The following is an 11,876-nucleotide window of genomic DNA, read 5'->3' as shown; positions in this document are numbered from 1 at the left end:
TACAGAGTGAGTTCCAGGACAGCCAGGGCTATACAGAGAAACCCTGTCTCCAAAACAAAACAAAACAACAACTAAGACCAAGCAGAAGTCTCTGTGGCTGGGCCTAGTGGCTCACATTAACGGATGCATTCTGGAGGCAGAGACATGTGCATCTCCATGAGCTGAGAACTCTGCTCTACAGAGTGAGTTCCAGGCCCTGCCTCAAACAAACAAGAAAGATTCTCCAGTGGGGCTTTTAGCAGGGGGCATCTCCTTCCCACTCCCAGATTCCTTCCAGGCCTGCAGCTTCCCAGTGATGACGATGCCAGGCTTTGGGGACGGCAAATGTGCACCTGCTTTCAGAGGAGGAAAGATATCCGGTCACACTGCTAAGATTCAGCTACAAAAGCCCAGAAAAGAATTCCCCAGCCCTGAAACACAAACACAGTGAGCACCCTGAGGGCGGTCTACAGTATGGGCCACAGGGAACCACCTAGACACCCAGTACCACAGGCCTAGGGAACAAGGAAATTCGTAGTGTGGAGTACTACACAGCTGTGAAGATGACTTCGCTTTGGAGCCCAAAGTGGGTAGCCTCGGAGTAGGGGATATGCAGTGGGAGCCCAGGCCTTCTCAAGCCCACAGGATGAGGCCCCTGCTGCCCTTCCACACCCCCAGCCTCGAACCGTTTGTATTTTATACCGTTTTAAAAACTGAATCAGGAAGGAGTTCTGGGACGCGCTCGGACTAGCTGTAGAAAGCGAGCGGCTCAGGGCAGCAGGGCTGAGGCGGCAGCAGGCGGGAGTCCTGGTCTCTATTTGTTTACTTTTGGGCTATAAGTTATTATTATTACCGAGAAACCATAAAGAAGAGCGTCCTAGCCAGCCAGCCCCATCCAAAAGAGTGGAGGGGACCCCCCCCCTCCGCTCTAGAAGCGGAGCAGCCTAGCGAGCCCTGCACCGATCGGCCTCTGCCCACCCCACAGCCCTGAACCCCATCCTTCCCGTCCCCCGTGGGTCCCTCTGTCATCGTCACCCCCGCCCCACCCCACCCCCAGGCACGCGGGATCGCCGTTCGTGCGGAGGGGAGCTGCTGCCTCAGGCTCTCCCTGGCTGCTGCAGGCCGGGTGGGGCGCAGAGCCAGCAGGCTGGAGCCAGGCAGCCTCCCGGGCCTCCTCACAGCCGCTTTTGATAAAGCCCCTCTGTGCGTGGGGTGGGGGCCCGGCCGGCTGGAGCCAGCGCACATCTGGAGGCCAGCAGAGGCCCAGGCGGCCGGCGGCTGACAGCGGCGCCATCCCGAGCCACACGCCCGGCCCTGGGTAAACACGCCCGCGCCCACCCAGCGGCTCACCTTTCGCCCACAAGGCTGCCTTTCTTCTCGGACCCGAGCCCATGCCACCGCGAACATTCCTCCCGGGCACAGGGCAGAACAGGCCGCTCACCCCAAGGCTGGCTGAAATCCAAAGCCAGGGCGGGCGCAGGTTGCGGTGGGGGGGGGGGCTCTGGGAAGTGTTCCCCCACCCCCAGCCAGGCCCTGACTGTGGTTCGGACCCCCCTAGAATTGGGGTGGGGGCGTGGAACTCAAGGTATCCCTGAGTTCCTACATCGATGAGGTCCAGGTTCCAGCTGCATGCCCTTCAGAAAGTCACCGCTTCTCTCTGGGCCTCAGACTGGGCACCTCTGCCCTACACTCAGAGCTTCGAGAAGTTACCATGAGTGAAAGGCTGGGAAGGGAGCTCGCACAGCCTAGAGCTCCTTGGGTGGCTAGTCCCATCAGGTTCTTCTCCCAACGCCACCACTGTGTGCCAGACACTAAGCTGGGGTGGTGGAAACAGGCTCAGGCCCTCGGGAGCTGGGTCGTTTGTCAGAGTAGACCCCATCAGGTAGCAGGAGCCACCCTGGGACTAGCCACCCTGGGACTAGACTACTTTTGCCCAGTTGGGAACTGGCTGGCTTTGCGGTTCCTTCCTCTGGTGGGTCATTACACAGTTCCAGCATGGAGACAGCAGGCTGGGACCTCACCATCTGCTTGCTCTAAGAGGAAACAGAGGGTCTCCTGGCTTCAGCACTGCACTGTCAGCACATTCTGCTGCTTCACAACCTCTTGTTTCTTCTTCCTCCTCCTCCATGTCCTTCTCCTTTGTCTTAGAGACTCTAAGACAGTGGTCACCGTTTGAATGGTGGCTGACACAAACGGAGAGGTTGTGGGAGCACTCGGGGCACTCACTACCTGGAAGAGGGGGCCTCAGGGCTTTCAGGCTGGAGGATGAGGAGAGGCATGATTGGCAGCTCTGTACCCAGCATAGCTTGAATGCTTTGTGGAACTTCAGCCTTCCCCGCTGACCTAAGAGGAAATCGAGGCCCAGAGGGGAGCCGTTTCCTTCACTGGGGAGGAGGATGGGCCTGAAGGGCTCTGCTCCCTGTCTCTGTCAGTAGGCAGGTCTACTGTGTGCTGGGTCCCCAGTACTGAAGCATGCTTGCCTCTGTGTCCCCTCCTCTGCTTCTCCTGGCCTCAGTTTCCCTCCTCTGACCAATAGCTTCACTCACCGAGGTGCCTTTCTGACTCAGGGTCCCTAACTAGCTGGGGCTCTGTAGCTGACTGGTGGGGAGGGCCCTCCACCTGTTACCCCCCCTCCCTGATCCCATGAACCTGCTCGCCAGGCTGGAGCCAGCCACCATCTGGAATGCCGGGGCTGTTTATGGAGCCGGGCGGCTGCAGCCCTGGCCCTGACCCGACCAATCTGGAAGTGATTAGCAGCTAGGCCAAGGGGTATTAGGAGTTCTCATCAGTGATGGGCTCCACCGCCCACCCCTGCACCGCTGGATCCCAGGCTGTGCTGGGGGGGGTGTCTCTGAGAAGTCTCCTCTCTTTCCCAGCTCCTGCTCCTAGGCCAGCAGCTCAGAATCCCACGATCCACAGAGGCAGGAACTAGGCCACATGCAGGCCAGGCTCTGGGTGGAGCTGCGGGCCAGGATCTGAGGCTTTCCCGAGGGAAGACCGCCTTTTCAGAATATGAAAGTAGACAGAAATGCTGACTCCATCAGCGAGGCACGGGGGTGGACAGAGAAAGCCCCTGTCGACAGGGTCTGGGGGCCCTCACTGGTGTGGGAACACCCACCCACCCACGGAAACCTTCCCTTTTTTTATGGCAGGATGAGGGAGTGTGTCAGGATGGGGCTCCATGTATCCTAGGCTGGGTTCAAGCCTTTTGTGAAGCTGGGGATGACTTTGAACTTCTGATCCTCCTACTTCTTGTATGCTGGGATGACGTACTTGAGCCACCATGACAGGTTTATGCTGTGAGAGAAGGGATCCAGGGCTTTATGCATTCGGGGCAAGTGTTCTACCAATTGAGCTGCAGCTCCAGACTTTTTTTTTTTCCTTTCAGTCCTGGGAATGGGACTCAGGGACTTTCCCATGCTGGGCAAGCTCTCTACTTGTGAGGCATACCTGCTGGTCCTTAGACTATTTATTAATGCTGATAGCTGAGGCTAGCCCGGAACCATCTTCCTCCTCTTCTCCTGGGTGCCGGGATTCTAGGCCTGCGTCACCACATCTGTCTTCTCCCTGTTTTCATGAAGGGACAACCCTCTGTCCTGCCCCTCCCTCGAATGCCCAGGAGGAATCCTGCAGCTCCTGGCAGTAAAGCTTGAAGCTGGGGCCTGGGGGTGGGTGGGGTATCCTGCTGTGCGCCCATATGTCTTGACTGTTTCCCATGCGCTGATCACGTGAGTAAGAGATTCCAGAGGGGAGCTGCCTCGATCGTCATCCTCGCTCCTCATCTCTGTCCCCATTAGAGGAAACATACGTGCACAGATGACATACCTGCCTGATATCCTACAAGTTGACGGACAGAGCCAAGACTCTGGACTCCAGCTCCGAGGGCTGAGTCCCAAACACCCTCGCCATGTTGCCTCTCCCTGGGCTGCAGAGCGTTCTGGAGAGATCTGGTATCTTGACAGGCCTCCAGTGGCGCACAGCTGGCTGGCTTCCACCGTGGGCTGGCCAGACGACATCTGTGGCAGTGGTAGGGCTGTGGGGGGGTTTCCATTCCCAGAAGGGGCTGTTTGTCACCATGGTGACCATTTCCTGGGATGAAGGCCATCGCCCAATGTCCTCCGTAGGGAGGTGCTGTTGATCCTGACCTGGACCCCCGCCCTCAATCCCATGTCCTAGGCTTGCTTCCAGGGACCTCAGGGCATGCAGCCACTGAGCTCCTTCCGTCCTCACCAAGCCTTCTTACTTCATGACTCCTCCAGCTTCCTTTGTGCCGCCTTCCCGCAGCCCAGGCTCCCACTCCAGCTAGAGAGAAGACAGCAGAGCAGCAGGAGGGCTGGAGAGCACTGGCTGTTCTTGCAGAGGACCCAGGTTCAATTCCCAGCAGCTGTGCCCCAACTGACGCGCCCCCCCCCATCTCCATGGGTACCTATACTCACGTGCATGTACACTCATTTGCACGTGTGTGTGCACACACACACACACACACACACACACACACACACAATCATCTCTTGCCTGATCCTCAGCTGAAGTCCAGTCCCCCCCACCCCCCGGCCAGCACCACCGTTAGGGAACTGGTAACCTTGAGCAGAATATCCTTGGCAATGCTGGCTTTTCAAGGACTTTTCCTGACCCCTTGTTCATGTGTCTTAAGGCCTACAGCAGAGCCTGGCATGTGCTCTAACAGTCTGCCATGACAGCCATTCAAGATGCTGAGACAGGAGGATGGCAGCAAGGCCTGCCTGGGCTACAAAGTGAGGTTAGACAAGCCTCATAAATAAATAACTAAATAAAAAGCTTGTGTCCAAATAAAAGGCCAGCAGAAGGCTGGCTGAATAGTGTGTGTCCTCAGTTTCAGCGATCAGCTAGGGTCTGGGTGTGGGTGTCTCTCTGTGAGTTCGAGGCCACCAGGGGCTACACAGTGAGATCCTGTCTCAAAATAAGAAAAGAGACAGAGGGTTAGAGGGTGGGATACAGTTGATGGTAGAAGGCTTATTTAGCATGCCTTGGCTTCCACTCCCAAAAACATAAAGAAAAAGTAAGTGAAGGGATTGGTGTGGGGACCCAACCTGACTTGACCCACGAGTCACTGCCCTGGAACATGTGGGGAAGGAAGCGTGGGTAGGAGGGAGCTACACACTCCAAAGGATTTATAAAGTACCCACCATACTCCACAGCCTGTTTCCCAGGCCACAGACCCATCTGCTCCACAGACCCACCCTTCCAGATGCCAGATGCCAGTGGCAGACAAGCAGCAGATACTTTGGGTCCGGTTTGCATGGCAAACCTTGCAGGAGGCAAAACCGGAATGGGCCAGAACCATCAGCTCAGCTCCCCCTAACCTGAGGCAGGAGGATTATGAATTCGAGGGCAGCTCAGGCAACATTGTGAAGTCCTGTCTCAAAAAAATAAAAAGGAACTGGAGAGACGTTCAGTGGTTTAGAACACTGGCTCCTCTTCCGGAAGATCTGGGTTCAGATTCCAGCAACCACATGGCAGCTCACAACCACCTGAGACCCTTGCTGGCCTTCGAGAGCACTGATTACACACACAGTACGCACACATACATGCAGGCAAATACACACATAAAATAAAACAAATAAACCTAAAAAAAAAAAAAGAAAGAAAAAGAAAAAAGAAAAAGAAGAAACCTTATACTTTGTTGGATAGCCTGGCTCAAGAATGTAATCCCAGAACAAAGGAGGCTTGGTGGGACGAGTGTCCGTCAAAGATCTGAGGCCAGCCTGGGCTACACATATTGCATTTGTTTCGCTTCTCTTTCTCTTTTCTGTCTTTTTCTTTTTTCTTTGTAGCCCTGGCTGTCCTGAAACTTACTCTAGACCATGCTGGCTTCACGGATACTGCCTGCCTCTGCTTCCCTCCTGAGTGCTGGGGTTAAAGGTGTGCACCACCAGCACCACCTTCTTTTCATTATTTCTTTTCAATATAAATTTTATTAATTTTCTTTTTTTTAATTCTTTTCATTATTTTTAAAACAGGATGAATATACACTTATTAAGAAAAAGAGAGGGCTGGAGAGATGACTCAGCAGTTAAGAGCTACAATGTGCTCATATAAATGAAAAATAAATCTTTTAAAAAAAAAGTTTTGGGGCTGGAAAGATGGCTCAGCAGTTAAGAGCACTGACTGCTCTTCCAGAGGTCCTGAGTTCAATTCCCAGCAACCACATGGTAGCTCACAACCATCTGTAATGGGATCTGATGCCCTCTTCTGCTGTGTCTGAGGACAGCTACAATGTACTCATATAAATAAAATAAATAAATCTTTAAAAAAAAAAAGTTTGGGCTGGAGAGATGGCTCAGTGGTTAAGAGCACTGACTGCTCTTCCAAAGGTCCTGAGTTCAATTCCCAGCAACCACATGGTGGCTCACAACCATCTGTAATGAGATCTGATGCCCTCTTCTGGTGTGTCTGAAGGCAGCTACAGTGTACTTAGATATAATAACAAATAAATATTTTAAAAGAAAAAAAAAAGTTTTGCATGTTGAAACACTGTGGCTGTCTTCAGACAGCCCAGAAGGGGGCATCAGATCCCTTTACAGATGGTTGTGAGCCACCATGTGGTTGCTGGGAATTGAACTCAGGCCCTCTGGAAGAACAAGCAGCCAGTGCTCTTAACCGCTGAGCCATCTCTCCAGCCCCAAAGCTTTTTTATTAGCAGTAAGATCCAGGGTTAGTTTTTGTAGCTTGGCTGGTCCTTCAGCCCCGGCACTCTCGAATTTCTGGCCCTTGGACAGACATTGGATTTGGTGTGGCTGTGTGGGGTTTCTGGGGTTTTGCCAAAATGTCTGTACACCTCTCTCCCCTTCTGAGGACCAGACAGGAGTACAATGTCTCAGCCCTTGGGAGACTTCAGGACCAGCTGGTCAGAGGTAAGGATCTTACTCCCAGCCTTGAGGATATGACTTTGGCCCGGCTATCCACCCGCAGTGCATACACCCTGAGTTTGGGCACTTCTAGAATCTGCATATACAATATCTGTGACGGTCCCCACAACCACAGTGGCCAGGAAGCTTTCGGATCATCTTTCGGATCATATAGGACAGGGACAGAGGTAGCAGGTTAGTGCAGCTCATAAATAACCTTTTTCAGCACAACCTGATTTGAAGGTGGCATTGGTCCATCAGGACAGAGACCTATACAGCTTGACTAGCAGCCGCAGGTAGATGTCCTGGCCCTTGGGCTTCTTGGGCTGAACCTTTGGTCCTTGTGGTGAATGTCAATATCCATAAAAAAAGAAAAAGAAAAAGAGAATGAGGCCAGCAGTGGTGGCCCAGCACTCAGGAGACAGAGGCAGTTGGATCTCTTGAGTTTGAGACCAATCTGGTCTACAGAGTGAGTTCCAGGACTGCCAGGGCTACACAGAGAGACCCTGTCTCAGAAAGAAAGAAAGAGAGAGAGAAAGAGAGAGAGAGGAAGGAAGGAAGGAAGGAAGGAAGGAAGGAAGGAAGGAAGGAAGGAAAAAAGAAAGAAAGAGACAGAGAGAGAGACACAGAGAGACAGAGAGTGAGAGAGGGAGAGAGAGAGAAGAAAAAGGCAGGAAAGAAGGTAAACTTGCCAACTTTCTGCCACTTGTGGCTATCCCTAATGGTGGCTGACAGGTGACTGAATATCTATTGGCTCACAAAAGCTAATTGAATTCCCACCTCGTTCCTCCAAAGTAAGGAATATTATCATCCCGTTTTATAGACAGGGAAGCTGGGGCTTGACTGGTATGACTGGTCCAGAATACATACATACATACACACACACACACACACACACACACAGAGAGAGAGAGAGACAGAGACAGAGAGACAGAAAGACACAGAGAGACAGAGACCCAGGAAGGCATACATAGGTTTTGGAGGGAGGAAAAGAGGGGACCACAGGAGTAAGGGAAATCTCAGGGTTCCCATGACCTTGTCAGGCCCTCAGCTTTCTGTCCTCTGGGAAATGGGGGTGTGGGAGTTCAAACACCATTCCCGAACTTTGTTGCAAGCCAAAAGAGTCCATTCCAGCAAGTGCCCACGTAGCCCTGCCACAGAGTGACTAACAGTGGATGTGGGGTAAGCCTTTGGCTAATTCTGTGGCTGAAGCCAGCCTGGGTGTGGGCCCTGCCCAGTCCCCCTCTGCCTTGGGTCCTCCTGGCCCTTGGTGACGCAGCTGTGGTGGAGTTTGGCAACTCCAGCTGCCCACAGTTATGAGCTGAGGGTGGGGTAGTTGGGCCTACCAGAGACCCTTTCTGACAGCCTCTCCAGCATGGGGCACCCCTCTGTGCCTTCCCTGACAGTGGTTGGTTTTAAAGATTTATTTATTTATTATATGTAAGTACACTGTAGCTGTCTTCAGACGCACCAGAAGAGGACATCAGATCTCATTTTGGGTGGTTGTGAGCCACCATGTGGTTGCTGGGATTTGAACTCATGACCTTCCGAAGAGCAATCAGTCCTCTTCTCTGCTGAGCCATCTCACCAGCCCCAGTGGTTGGTTTTAAGGACTGGAAACTCTTGGCCTTGGGCAGGACCCTGCCTGTCACTTTGTTACCAACCATTCTGAACAGAACCAGATGGCACCTGTCTTTTTTTTTTTTTTTTTTTTTTTTTAAAGATAGGGTGTTACTATGTAGCTCAGGCTAACTTTACTATGTAGCCTAGGCTGGCCTCAAAGTTCTTCTGGCATTTCTTCTGCCTCAGCCTACCCAGTGCTGGGATTATGGCCTGAGTCACCAAATCCAGGACAGCTGGCATTTAGTACCAGATAAGGAAATGAAAAACAGAACAAATGCAGGACAGTGGTGGCATACACCTTTAATCCCAGCACTTGAGAAGCAGAGGCAGGCAGATTTCTGAGTTTGAGGCCAGCCTGGTGTACAGAGTGAGTTCCAAGACAGCCACGGCTACACAGAGAAACCCTGTTTCAAAAAACAAACAAACAAACAAAAAAAGAGGGATTGGCGAGATGGCTCAGCGGGTAAAAGCACTGACTGTTCTTCCGAAGGTCCTGAGTTCAGATCCCAGCAACCACATGGTGGCTCACAACTACCCGTAATGAGATCTGACGCCCTCTTATGGTGCGTCTGAAGACAGCTGCAGTGTATTACGCCTGAGCAAGCAGAGAGGCCTGATCGAGCAGGGCAGTCCTGAGTTCAATTCCCAGCAGCCACATGATGGCCCATGGCCATCTGTATAGCTACAGTGTACTCATACACATAAAATAAAATAAATCTTTAAAAAAAAAAGAAGAAGAAGAAAAGGAAAAAGAAAACCTGAACACAAGCTGGGTGTGGCTATGTACACCTGTAATCCCAAAATGGAGGATCAGGAGTTCAAGGGTTGTATGAGATCCTCTCTAATAAATAAATAGGAGAGAATAAAATTTAACAAAGTAATAGCAGTGATTTATCCCCCTCCCAAATAACTGCTTACCTCCTACTGTGTGCTGGGCACTAATTATAGCCCCAGGTGTTCGACAGTGTACAGAACAGACATTCCCTTTTCTTAGACCGGAGTGGATTAAGCAATGGCCCCAGCTATAGCTGGTGCAGAGGGGGGCAGGGGTCACCCCAGGGACAGGTGAGCACCAGCTCAGGTACAGAGCTCTGAAGCTGAGTCTCCAGGAAAGGAGACCTTGGGCTTGATCAGGACACTCCTTATGAAAGCGGAAACCCTCAAGGCTCTGAGCAAGTGCCTGGTCAGGAAGGTCCCAGAGGAAGTGACGTGTGTGCTGCACTGGGAAGGAGGTAGGTCTGAGGGCCACTGGAGGAAGAACTTTCCCAGCAGGGGCAAAGCTGGGGCAGCCGCAGGAAGACAGTCGCCACCCCTGGGAGCGGGTGGCCAGTGGGAACGCCCCTCGGCCTTGGGTTTCTCCTCTGCCGGGAGGGAGCAAAGGCCTTCCAGGCAGGCATCAGGAAACATCTCCAAAGCTGCTGGGATCCCCCAGGGCCATGCACCTTTCCCCCAGCCACCAGGGCCCCAGCTGCCCTGCTCTGACCAAATGGCAGGTGCGTGGGAACGGTGTGTGCCTGTGGCTCACCACCTTCTAAGCAACCCCAGCTTCCCTGTGTGTGGGGAGATAGAGCTGGTGTTCCTCTCTCCTCCTGGCCTCAGCTTTTCTGAAGCCCTATTTGCTTTGAGGTGGAAGGGGATGGTGTGGGTGGAGCAGACGCAGCTCTCAGGAGGAAATGCTGTCCAGTCTCTTTTACAAAAGGAGGAACTGAGGCCACAGCCAGGCGGGTTCTGGCCCTGGCTGGGTTGCTCACACTGAGCTGGGCATTCATTGGGTGGAGCCCTTTGACCCCAGCTGCTTCGCGTGGTTCTCTCAGCAGGCAAGGTGGGAAGCAGCCACTGGGACCCAAGCTTTACAAGTGAGGAAGTAAATGGAGACTAAGAGGAAAAGGAAGGCCAAGGCAGGGTCACAGGGGAAGTCAGGACAGCCAACTGCACTCAGACCCAGGGATACCAACCTGATGCTGCTGGCTGTGCAGGCAGGATGAGCAATACACACACGCACACACACATACACATATACACACTCACACACATACACATATACACACACATACACTTACCCACTCATATGCATACATATATACAGACACATATAAACATTCATTCATACATACCCACTCACACACATATATACACACTCACTCATACATAAACATACTTACCCACTCACACATACACACACATACATACATACTCATCCATATACATACACACTCACACATTCACACACTCACACAAACACACACATACACACACACACTGGTAGGTGGGGTAAACAAGGCCTTTTCCCAAGGCTGTGATATAAGCAACTGTAGGAGTGGGAAGCTAGAAAGGGCTTTTCCCATGGTTTTTTTTTTTTAAGATTTATTTATTTATTTTATGTATTTGAGTGCTCTGTAGCTGTACAGATGGTTGTGACCATCATGTGGTTGCTGGGAATTGAACTCAGGACCTCTGCTGGCTCTGGTCCGCCCCGCTTGTTCCAGCCCCACTTGCTCCGGCCCAAAGATTTATTTATTGTTATATGTAAGTACACTGTAGCTGTCTTTAGACACACCAGAAGAGGGCATCAGATCTCACTACAGATGGTTGTGAGCCACCATGTGGTTGCTAGGAATTGAACTCAGGACCTCTGGAAGAGCAGTCGGTGCTCTTAAAGGCTGAGCCATCTCTCCAGCCCCCCAGTGTTTTGTTTTGTGGTGGTGGTGGGAATCAGGAGGGTTGGGCTTTTTTGTTTTGTTTTGTTTTGAGACAGAGCCCCCCACATAGCCCAGGCTTGCCTAAAATTTACTAGGAAGCTGACTATGATTTTTGAACTGTGTTTTGTTGTTTTTGTTTTTCGAGACAGGGTTTCTCTCTGTGGTGTTAGTCATCCTGGAATTCTATCTCTCTTTAGACCAAGCTGACCTTGAACTCAGAGATTTTGCCTGCCCACCACCACCAGGCTTATTTCCTCCAGCCTCTATTTCCCAGGTGCTGGGATCCAGGCAGGTGCCAGGCCACCACATCTGATTACCACGTTCCCTCTGGTTGTTGTTGGTTTTGAGACAGGGTCTAATCATAACTAGCCCAAGCTGGCCTTGAACTCACAGCTCTCATCAAGCTTCAGCCTCCAGAGTGCTGGGATGCAGAGGTGTGGGTCAACACTCCTAGCTCACTTTCCTTTTCTCCTACCTGAGTAGCCCAAGGAAGCTAGGGAGAGCCTCAGTCTCCACCCATCCCAGCAGCCTGGGAGTTTGTTCACTCACTCATTCATCCATTCATCCATCCATCCATCCATTCATGTATTCATTCGTTCAGTAGAACCCTTAACTAAGATGGCACAACACTAACTTTAGATGTAAATAGATTAACTCCGCAAGACTTGTCTCAAAAATGTAGAAAGGC

The 11,876-nt window shown here is 52.0% G+C and overlaps 1 pseudogene; it reads right to left on the bottom strand.

Moving 5' to 3' along the window:
• Positions 1-6,673: 6,673 nt before the first annotated feature.
• LOC116091832 lies at positions 6,674-7,230 on the bottom strand (annotated as a pseudogene).
• Positions 7,231-11,876: the final 4,646 nt, after the last annotated feature.

The sequence above is a fragment of the Mastomys coucha genome, unplaced genomic scaffold, assembly GCF_008632895.1.
Source record: "Mastomys coucha isolate ucsf_1 unplaced genomic scaffold, UCSF_Mcou_1 pScaffold15, whole genome shotgun sequence".
Lineage (NCBI taxonomy): Eukaryota > Metazoa > Chordata > Mammalia > Rodentia > Muridae > Mastomys > Mastomys coucha.
This window is presented reverse-complemented; position numbering and strand designations above follow the sequence as displayed.